At 38.0% G+C, this 12,193-nt stretch overlaps 1 long non-coding RNA gene across 1 annotated transcript; it reads right to left on the minus strand.

Annotated features, from left to right (window-relative positions):
• Nucleotides 1-561: 561 nt before the first annotated feature.
• LOC143723300 (uncharacterized) lies at nt 562-8,415 on the minus strand. Its single transcript, XR_013197080.1, has 3 exons — nt 8,230-8,415; nt 2,756-2,831; nt 562-623 (listed from the first exon to the last, which is right to left on the minus strand). It is a non-coding gene; the product is annotated as an uncharacterized LOC143723300 (long non-coding RNA).
• Nucleotides 8,416-12,193: the final 3,778 nt, after the last annotated feature.

Raw genomic sequence — 12,193 nt, forward strand, 5'->3', positions numbered from 1 at the left:
CAAGTTTGCTGCCCACTCAAACACCCACACAAACCAGAGAGTGGGTGTAAAAACGCTGGGCTCGGAGCCTACAGGCTTTACACTTAGAGAAAGAAGGAGAGAGATGATCGTTCTGTCTCTCTTTTCACTTTCTCTACTCCTCTGCACACATACACCTCTTCTACCCACGAGCTGAGCCCACATCGAGGGAGCATTTTATGATGTCATCTCCTCAGATCTAAAGAACCACGGCACTCAGGAATATGTGTGGGCTATTATCCTCTAAACGTTTGTGCCGTGTGCCTGTAAAATACTAAATCTTTTCAGAGGATACACCAGATTTCTTTCAAACTTTTTCTTTTCGCACAGATCTGAAACAATTGACCACATTTCTTTTCAATGCCACCTCCTGTCGCGCACTGATCTCACTCTTCGCACAGACCCTGGATCAAGTCTAGCACCTGCCAATTATCACCTTGCCGACCTAAACTTTCAAAAGCACACCATCAGAGTCTGGCAATTTTTAAAAAATCCACTCACTCGCCCTCAGGAAAGGCACTAAGGAGAAAATGTTGAACCTACCAGAGCAGGATGAGTGTGTGATTCAGTTTTAGCAAGTCCATCCTGAATCGTCATCTGAGGCACTACAGGAAAATGAGAAGGAGAAGAAAGTGTGTTATAATAAGCGTCATTATCTTGATCATGCTAACAATAAAAGTGTACATATCACTTTCAAAACCATTCCAGCCATCATGGACCAAGATTATGTTGTATAACATGTCCAATTCAAATTAGGACTGTGAAGGAACATTCTGTTGAAACGGACCAGCTAGATGACACTCAAGTGAGACAGATTGCTCATTAGAATATTTCACATTTGCGTGTGGGCGATCACCAACAGCCATTCTTCATCACAACTTGAATAATCTCCAGAGATGAGCGCTTTACTCGCAAAACAATCTCAAATCACATAAACAATCACGTAATTTCTTATTTTTTAGTAATTATGCATTTTATAATAATTATAACCCCTGTAACAGTGAACTGTACACTATGGATAAAAGGTTTAAAATACTATTGTGTAATTGAACATGAAAATGTGGCAATTATCCAACCGTTGCTATAAAAGGGAAGCTCTTTTAAGGCACTTCGAGGTACTTAACTGAAATATACTGTGGTATGAATCATTTACATCCTTATCATTATGCCAATTGAGGTACTGGATCCATTAACAGCACTTTTGAGGGTGAAAAGAAAAAAATTCCCTGACATGTCTGTCTGACAGCACAAAGAAGACTCTGTTAATGCACTACTTTGTAACTGATCAGACGCACCATTTGCCGAAAACTGAAATTACATTTTGACACAGGTTTACTAAGAAATAATCAAATTTCTCCTGTGCAGCCGTATAAAATTCAACAAATAAGACATTGCAGGCATTGAGGCTTGGCAAAGTAAACTCAAAAGCAGATTATTAAAACAAATAAACAAACAATACCTGAACAAGACAAGATCAGGTGCAGAAAAATGCTGCCTGGCAGCTCATTGTTACCGATAAGCAGCAGCTATATTTTACAATATCAGGAACAATAAAATTTAGATATGGCCAATAGGATGGGATTTATTTGACTGCTTTTGCATAAAGTTTCCTCTCATCACCCTATGCACATTAACATCACAGTGCGTCTCGTGTGTGCCCCCTTATGGAAAATATTTGAAACAAAAAAGTACTAATTCACAATAAACATGTATTAAGATTGTTAAATTAATGATTTGTGGGTGCATGACATCCTTTGCCGACACAGATTTAAAAAATAGTATTAATTGGATTAGTATTAATAGTATTAAAAGTATTAATTCAGTAGTTAAAGATGCAAAAAACATTTACACTAAGAGCATTAACGGCTCAAAAATGATTTAGTAATACAATTAGCACCAGTTTAGTACTTGATAATAAAAACAAAGTTTTTGCTTCCACCCCTCCAGTTAGGGTGTGCGTAATGGGGGTGGGGGTGAGGGGGGGCGACGAGGGGTGCTGGGGTGAGTGGGTTCTATGTGCATAATATGTCTGTTCAGTCCACTTGCAGGCGTCCGACAACTGCACTTCATCTTCCTAGGCAGTGGGGTTATCCTTGTCATTTGGGGAAAAAAGAGGAAAGGGGAAATGTGTCCTCCCTTGTTCCCCTCTCTAAACGCGCCCCTCTCTTATTCCCCAACTCAATTCTTTCAGTCCCCCGGGGCAACAGCATTCCAAAACACACACAAGAATTTCCTTTTCTTCAGTTCACAAACCCTCCAACCTCACTTCAAGAGGAAAAAAAATATACATCATTCTCAACCAAATGGTCCTTTCACTAAATAACAAAAATAAAGAAATAAAACGTCTGTGTAACTTATGACAAGTCATTAAACTACTTTTCGCAGTCTCTTTTTCTCTATATAATATGCAATTGTGAGATAGCCCCCCCCCCCCCCCCCCCCCACACACACACACACACAGTAGCTACAGCTTGTTCTATGTGTGCCTCGTGCATGCGGCAGTGTAAGTTGGAGATTTTAGGCACAAAGCAACATAAATGCAGGAGGCAGCAAAAACAAGTATTCTTTTTAATTTAATTATCACATATTTATCATATTTGTGGCTTTAATGCTATAGTTTGGCCACATGCTACTCGAAATAAAAAAAATATTAAGCAAATGCTAAACAATGCATCTGAAGCATACACAATACGCATCTTATATGGCACAGTAATAATAAAATAGACAGAGGACGCACCTTTTGTTTCACTTCGCTGCATGCTCGCAATCTTCATCCGCGCTCCATCATCACTGATAGCGGACAGTATGTTTCTCTGTGTTCAGAAAAAAAAGAAAAAGAAAAGAGAGAACGGTATGAAAAACGAGCTCAGCTCGACAAAATGAAAGTAGGCTACGACTCCGTTGCAAATGCAGAAACTTCGTGTTCATCATCGCATGTTTCATTCATCTGCTTGTCATTTCCCTTTTCCTTGCGCCGGCCGCCTTTTCACGTTGTGCACTAATACCGAAGGGCTTGGAAATAACACTGCTACCCCATTCACATGAACGCTGCTGACTTCACCATTAACCAGCATTCAGTTTAGAAATCCCCCTCTGCCGGGGCCGTCCCTTCGTGCGCGCATATAACCGGGATATAACGCACTACATGCAGGCATAGCCTATAATATCATGCACACGATTTGAGGAAATTCCTAAGTCAAAAATAGACTTTTGTGCAAAAAGGTGAAAGTTATAAGATGAGGTGACATCATACGTTGAACTTGCATGTCGATGTTTCTGAGAACAGAAAGGGGTAAAACAGCTGCGTCCTCATAACTCATTTGTATGCAGCTGATAAAGATTTCAACAGTAAATTCAAAGGGGAATTTGACAGTAGCATTAACTTTGTTGTTCTTCATGTCGGAAATAGGCTACTGTGCGTTTAAAAAATAAAGCCCGAAGCCACTGGATACATTTCTAAAATTTCACTACAGAATTGTTTTAAAAACTACAGAACGACATATGTGTACAAGAGTGTGCGAATTATTCAGTGACTTTCTGGGATTTATAAGGACTTCCTGTGAGTAATTTTTTGCTGCGCAATCTGCTGAGGTTCGTCTCGCGTACGCGGTTTTGTCAGCCGCCTTAAATTGTCTACTTTTAAAAACAAATATGCTTGTGATATATAAATGAATTATATAATAAAAAGTACTTGTTCTGTCGACGTAACAGACGATTACCGAGTCAAACGCTGTCGAGTCTCGAACTCTGCTGTTGCTATGGTTACCAGCTCAAGCTTGTTCGCGAGCATCTATTTAAGTAACCAAACTTTTGTTGACACTGAAATGTTTATTGAAAATGATGGCGTTCCAAATCTAACCTCGAGAGTTTTTCAGAGCTCCAAAGACCATGCAGACCATACAAGAACCACAGTGAAAATGGTTCTTGATATGAAGAAGTTCCTTTTGTGCTTCAAGGAAGGAACCATTAAATAACCTTTATTTTAATAGTATAGTATAGGAAACATGGTATTTATTACTGTTCGGAAGTTTTTACGTGCCACATTGGCATAAGCTGAAGAATGTTTATCTCAGTAAAATTAATTTAGAAACTTTAATCCAATTGAGGAGGAAGTTAACAAGGGCTTTCAATTGATTGATTCACATTTACTGTTGTCAAAATTTATTTAAAATAAACCTTTCATGTGTATTTAAGAGCTTTGTAATAGACGTAGCCTACATTTCTGTGGAATCTGAAATTTGTTTATTGAAGATTAATGTCTTAAATTGAGTTAACGCTGAATGGTAGTTTAGAAATCAGTTCCTGATCTGGAGTTTTGTCAAGGAAATTGTTTCATTAATTCAGAATTTGAAATATCCTAAAGGATGCAAGCGAATTTAAGACCTAATCAGTGGCAATGGAAATGTAAAAAGCCTTCATTACTTTCCTAACACACAATTTCAACTGCAGTGCATGCCAGATGCTGAAATTTGCATGTTGACAAATGAGTAATATGTGCGTTCATCATTTAAGTAGTTGTTGGTGCATGGGAAACCACTGAGCTTTGTGTACAAGCTGGTTCCCCCTTTGCTTTCCCTCTTTCTCTCTCGATGCAGAGTTGTTTTTACAGTAGACACCCGGGGTTTCACCAGAGAGTAAGAGCAGGAAAGAAGTACAAGGGGGGTTCACCTAACTGACCACATCGTCTCATTCACAACAGACCATGAACTCTCTTCTTCAGTCCTTGTCCCGAATATAGAAAGGATGCATGGGGGAAATACAACAACTGTGGGAGGTGCCCAGTGATTTACATAAAATTTCCAAAGTGCCAGATTGGCATGTATGATGAAATGTCTTGTTTTTTCCATTCTCTTTCACAGTATCTAAAGCTTTCAAGGGAAGGATGATCAGATGATGAACTTGGGGAAATTTGCACAATTGATAATTTGACACGGTTCAGAAACACATCTCTATGATTGTACAGATGAATTCTTGTTTAATAGATATCCAGATAGCTAACATGCACAAAAAATTAAACTTTGAATGAAGGTGGAATCAAATACACTAATCCATCTTAGAATTATATCAAGCTTCAGTAAATAGATCTGTGTTTTGAACTGAGAAATGTGCCAAATTATTATTAGGGAAATGCTTATTTGAAATGAATATTAATGATTTTACACTGAAAAATTTATCTCATTTCATAGCTAACGTTGTACTGTTCTAATCAGTGTGAGCACATCTGCACATAGAAAAATATGAAAACATAACCTGCGCAGCATGTCTCTTCAGCCCTGCTCACACACACAGCACAGTATGAGCCTTTACTGGTATGGAAACATTTTAAATATCAGTTTCACAGCTGCTTCAGCCAAATAAGACAAGCAACAGACAAAGAGTGAGAACAAAGCTCTTGATAATTTAGTCGCTGTATACTAACGTATTTTCAAAATTTATATCTGAAAAAATAGGGTTGAAGGCTTTTTTTCCAGCTAAATAATTACAACTGTATATTTCTTGTTTGTCACAGACAAATTATTGAGAAGCATCTAATCGTTTTACAATAATAAAAAAATAAATAAACACCATTTCAACTCAACATTTCTGTAGTGCACGGTTAGCAAAATTTGATTCTCCAGTTCTATCATGATCAATAATGGCTTGCCAACATTTGGTTCAAGAAAAGATATACAGCACCCAGAATGCAAAAATACAGTTGCATGTTTTAACAAAGTGTTCCATTCCTATGGCAGAAAAAAAGCAGGAAAAAAAGCAGAACACTTTTCACTTCAGGAACTTTAAAACCTTTACATTGACCAGTTGACATATCTATAGCATAATGGGAAAAGCTTTTCTAGTTAATGAGAAGTAAAATTTGGACACAGAATTATGCCAGCTGTAATATTTGGCAGTGAATACACTTGTGGATCAACTGAAATCCACTGGCAAATACAACCCCCCCCCCCCCACTTGCAGCACATGATAATGAATCAATGCTATAATATTTATGAATAGCATGTTAAGATATGGGAGAATACAGACTTAAAATCAAAGATGCATTTTAAGAATTAGATATATTGTCTCTATGGTTGTGCTTGGCTCAAAATGCAGACAATGGCAACAATACCTGAATGCATTCTCTCAGTCTTATCCTGACAAGTAGCTTCAATCATTTGCGGCTTCAGTCGGCTGTGGCTGGAATTTGTTTAACCATAGTCTAAAGGACATGCTGCCTTTGTTTAGTTAGACCAGATATATTGTAATGAATAACCACTCCTGTTAGATTCAGTTCATATGTCCCTATTATTCATCATAAACCATTTTACATGTGATTTCTAAATTCTTTGATCTTGGATTCTCATTTACATTTAAAAGTCCATGCAGGATGGATTTCCAATGCATGTACATACAATAAAAAGGTAGCATTTCCTTGCTAAAAAACAATTCTGGTGAATTAACAAGGAACCCACATTTCTAAATGCAATGGCGTCTTAAAGGAATTCAGGTGAACTTTCACCTCTTTCCTCAATCTGTCAAATATAGAATTGATTTCCAATGTAGACAAACATACTCTTTCTGAAGGAATGTTTAGGTCAAACAGTTTTCAAAATGGGGTTTATGAAATGTTTAGATATTACAATGTGCACGCATAGTTATTATTGTGAACAATTAGTACATAGGATCAACTACTTAAATGCTTTAGTTTGACAGAGATGTTGAAATACCTCCGTCACAGACAGTAAATCAATTCAGAAAGGTTGAATCCTTTCAGCCCTTATCGCTAACTGAATCGATACTAAGTCGGTGTACACGGTTTAAAATAAAGACCAGATTTGGCAATACTTCCATCAGTTTAAAACCTGTCTAAAATTAATCTATACTGTGAACAAATAAAATTGTTTTATTGCGTCTATAATTTATATATTTGTATCTCATACTTTTGCTTTTGTATTGACGCAGCCTGCAGAGATTTTTCTAGTGAACATCTGTAGTGTGCGAGTGAATGAGTGAATCTGTACTCACTAAGTCTTATATTCCTCTACGCTCGAGTTTGAACGTAAAAGCCGCTCGCAAGCAGCACATCCATAGAAACGTCCCTCTTTGTTTGTCATTTGTAAGGATGGAATGAGACCACCTCTCAGACCACACACCATTTAAATTCATCTGTGCATTTATCAGTGAACTGGAAATGAAAAATATCGCCAACCCCGTGGGGAAACAACAGCAAGACACTTTACGCTCCCAGCAGACAGTGAGCTTCTAAAAGCGCCACAGGTGGGTCTTTTTGTATCCCCACCCGGTTGTGCCCCATTTTGGGAAAGCCCCTCGGCGGCAGGCAACAACCGTCTCCAGCTGAACCTGAAATACAAGCCAGAGCGCTGGATTTTCCCTCTGCAGAGAGGGGGATCGATTCCCAGGGATCCGTCTGAGCTAAACTCTCTTAAATGTCCCCCTGGCTTTTGTCTTCACGTTTCAGCTGAAATTCACAGCATTCATTGAGCACTGCTTCAGAGAGCACAGGAATGCTTGGGGTTTGACAGACACCTCTGCCTTCTGCAAATGTATGCGCTTGGTGGAATATTTCACATACACACACTTCACTTTTAAACACACGCACTTGGTCACCCACACACGTTGAGCTACACCCTCCCACATAAATACCTATATCCAAACACCCACACACACTCATGTGCTCCTCATGTGCACACACACATATCCACCCACACACATGCTCCGAACAATAAGTTTCTCATGATAGCTCTGATCTTGTTTTGTACGGAATGGGATACAACACAAACAAATACGCCATGCAGATAATGGCTTTAGCCAAGCTCCTACTAGCAAGTTTAAGCAGTTTGGGAAGAAGCAGATAACTGTGCACGATCCATTTATCTCTCTTTAACTGCGGAGAACAAAGAGAAAAGCTGCATTTCTGTCCATTGCATTCCATTCTAGCTGAGACACTCACTCAGCACAGAGAAAACAATTACAGTTCGTCTTTCAGCAGCCCAGAGGATTCACTGTCTTTGCAGTGCATAGCAAACAATGAGGTGCTTCTTTTCTATTCATGAGGAGTTAAAATTGACCACATTTTTAACATTAAAGAGACTGAGCCAAAACTTTACATCATTGTAGAGTCTCTTAATACATCTGAAATTTAGATAATGTCAATAATCTCCAAACATTTACTTTTGCGCAACAAGTTTAAGTTCATCTTCAAAAGAATCTTACCTGCACACATGGCACGGTGTGATTTGTGTCTTCCTTTTTCTTGTCACTCCATTTCCTCCAGTGCTCATGTGCCTGTAACTCAGTGCAGTATCCTGTTAAGATCTGCTGTTCTATGTGTGTGTGTGTGTGTGTGTGTTTGAGGCTGCAGCTTTTGCCATTCTCTGCGAGTATCACTCTGGAAGTGTTGTATCCACAGCCTGCCTTGGGTTTAACTACATAGCATCTCTCCACCCCCATGGCTGCATGGCGTGTGTGAGCAGGGAAGGTTTTCTGCCTACACGCTCTGTAAGTCGGCCCCCAGCACCCCCCCCCCCCCCCCCCACACACACACACACACACTCACATTCACTGCCTACTTAAAAATGTCGTCACCTGACCAGCCTACCACAGTCAGCCCACACATAGTTTAGTTTTTTCCTCTTTTTTTCCCAGTTTTTTTGGCATCAGTTTTGTGAAAAAAAAAACAGTAATGAAAATTACCAAAATAATCAATAAAAAAGCCCAAAACAGTTGGCATACGGTTGCTGTCAGAGTTTATTTTCGCCAACAATAGGCGTTTCAAGCAAGAAACTCATTATCAGTCACAATCAGACCGATTACTTTTGTGAAAAAGTGCACTGACTATTTGTGCTTTTTTAAAAGTGAGAATTCTGTTGCTTAACTAATCTTTTCTAAATACATTTCTATTAATTTATTTTAAATTGTGAAATTGTAATTCATGACCTCACAATGCTCACCCTGTTATTGGATTGATTACTCACTCCATTAAATCATAAACAGGTCACCTCAAAATGTGTACTGTTTACCATGTGCATCTCATCAAACAAGTCCTTTAACACTAGACAGTCTACTCTTTTAAAAGTGCGAGGACTCAATGAAATGTCAGTGTATGGAAAACATATGCCTTTGTTGAGAACGCAATCAGAGATCAAATAGCTGTTGAGGCGACACACAAAAAACTCTGAACGAAAATGGATACATGGCCCCAAACATATCAATCAGTATTTCCATCAACTCTTTCCATCAACTCTCAAATATTACAATGAAGCAGTTTATATTACTCTATGTGGAGGGTTGGAGCTGTATGTTTTTTTAAAATTCCCATTTCTGGGAAGATACGTTGGAGTCAAGCTCTCCATGTCCTCACCCTTTTAAAACTAACCAGCCGCAAAGAGGTGATAAAATATGAACTTGTCTATTTGAGAGACCATATAGACAACAAGTGCTCTATTAGAACCGAACACCGCCAGTTATACAGCTTTACTTTCACTGCTGTGCATTAAGCTAAAGTGGGTGTGTGCGCTTCAATTTGTGATTCCTTTTCCGAGCTGTTAGTGGACTATTTTAGAGAGTGAGACTGAAAGAATATTCAGGTAATATGGTCCATGGACAAGAGGCAGGAATTATATGTTGGAAGACCACACACTCAGTCAATATGCAGATAGAATTTATAGACAGTAATGGGGAAAAATGAGGCTTATCCACAATAAATAGGCCTACCTTTGCTGGTGCAGGTGTCTAAAACATTCAATATCAGTTGGGTTTGTATTATAGTTTTAGTGAAAATGTCTAAGCATCCTTAAAACAAGATGCATTGGGTTTGTATTATTTTTTTGTGAAAATATCTAAGCATCCTTAAAACAAGATATACGTTTGCACAATATAATTGCTTCTCAACAATATTTATATTTTTGTATGATAAACATTTGAACTAAAAACCAAGACAAAAATACTGATGTTTTAATGTACATATATTAAATATTAATAAATTGGTATACATAGTTTTTGCAGTCTGAACCAAATCTCTTTATTTCTCTCGTTTTTTCATTTAAACAAGATTCTTCAAGCTGAGACTCTTAAATGTATGATTATGTTCCAGTCAATGAGAAAAGGTTTAAAGATTTAAGAGGTTATGACATGGATTGTGTTCAAGTTACTTTTGGTTCACTTATAATGTTAATAAAGTTTTTTGCACAAAAAAAACAAATATATATATGAGGAGAAAAAATGTAATTTACAGACAAAGCATTATACAATTGTTTACTTACCGTTTGCGATAGATCCAAGATCTGACTGCTTCATCTGTCAACAAAGGTTTCTTTGCAACCTCTCCATTACACTGTGCCTTGTTTACATAACAATCTGCAGTCAAATTCTCTGAATAAACATATAATCCTCCATCGCGATCCATGACTCCATAAAAAATATGTTCCTGATGCTATCATTCTGAAGTCTCAATGAGCAAATGAGCTGTTTAAACAGGACACTTTAAAGCGAACGTTCCTTTACACTTCCATTTACTCTTGTATTTTTTCTTTAGTTGGCGGACTCAGAGGAGTGAGGAACATCAGAAAGTGAACGGGCAGCATCTGTATACTGAATACAGTGTAGACAGCGTCAGTGATTATAATGGGTTCTAATTGCTTTTGAGCAACTGGCACCGTCAATTGTCAGCCGTTGAGTGACTGAACGCCAGTGGGCAGGGTCTGTTGCGATGATGTAAAACCATTCCTTGATGCTTGCTCTCGATGCAGGCACAGGCAAATATATTTGTCTGTGTGGCGTCACAAATCAATATCAAAACGAGCAGTTTTTGGACATTGATGAAATGAAGGACGTTTTAAGCTATGAAACTTGCAGGATGTTTTAACTGAACAAAAACCTTACATGTCAAAAGATCAAGGTAAATTTGATATTTTGTGTCATGACCCCTTTAAGTCAGGCACGAGCCCGACCTCCAATAAACCGGTAACTATGAGAGTGAAAGTTTACCGAGCTGCCTAATGAACCAATCATATTGGGAGGTCATTCTTGCAAACAACAGAGGCTGATTTGTTTCCTTGAGTGCCTGTCAATGTTCTTCAATAAAATTACATTTCATTAATGAAATAATGCACAGCTGCACACACAGTAGACTGCAAACAGTTTGTTTTACTTTCATACATTCATTAAACAGACCGTGATATTTGAAAGCTTGTTATCTTTCATAATTGACTGCACGATTTATCGCTAAAAGATCGCAAACTTCATTCAAACTCCCATGCAATCTCATTCCTAAATGACAAAGATTCTGTGTATTAAACCTTTGACAAGTACGATCACAGTGAAACACAGCGTTGGCGCTACCGCTGATCCAGAGAGAGCAGTCATGTATGAAAAAGCTTCACAAAAAGTCTTTTCAATCACACAGTATCATTATTTCTGTCATACAATAATTCAAATTATCACAGAAGTCATAAAAGTTTATAGTTCTGATATAAACACTAATGTCTACGGTAGTGATCAAAATAGAGCTGATCACCTTTTAAAAAATTAACTTGATGCTTCAAATAAAGATTGTATCAATTAAATCATTACATCAGTAAGTAGTGACAAGTGACTGTTAAAAAATGAATCACTGAATCATTCATTCATGAGATTCATTCAAAAGATGCTGATTCATTCAGTAATGAAATAGGTGTTGTTTTTATGAGTAAGTCAAAGAAAAATTGTGACTCTTAATTTACCAGAATCCTGCGGTTCTATTAACAGGTGTGGCCTCTTAGAAACAAAAACCCTCACGTATTCAGTTGAGTAAGTTCTCATCACATAAGTACAAAGACCCCACCTCTACACCCTCACCACAGTTTCCCGACAATTCTTTCCCACCTTAAACCAGATTTTACTCTCAGAGAGAGTTCATGTTCTCACAGACACACAGGTCACTGGGTTATTTCTCATTCAGGGTGTCCACTCTTGAAATTTCCATCCTGCTGTTAAAAGCGAATTTACCCGGGAACAACACAGATTCATGCTGTGGAAACCTAAGATTCCTCCAAGCACCCATATGCACTTCATAAAATGCGAGGTGGACCCATGGAATGATAATGACTGGAGTAATTGATTAAATTATAGCAGTGCAAGCAGTGAAGATCAAGAGTCATTCACAGTTAACAACTTTTCAAGTGTCTGCATAAGGTTCTTC

This window comes from Siphateles boraxobius, unplaced genomic scaffold, assembly GCF_051911475.1.
Source record: "Siphateles boraxobius isolate OS27281-9 unplaced genomic scaffold, OSU_SipBor_1 7, whole genome shotgun sequence".
In the NCBI taxonomy this organism is placed as follows: domain Eukaryota; kingdom Metazoa; phylum Chordata; class Actinopteri; order Cypriniformes; family Leuciscidae; genus Siphateles; species Siphateles boraxobius.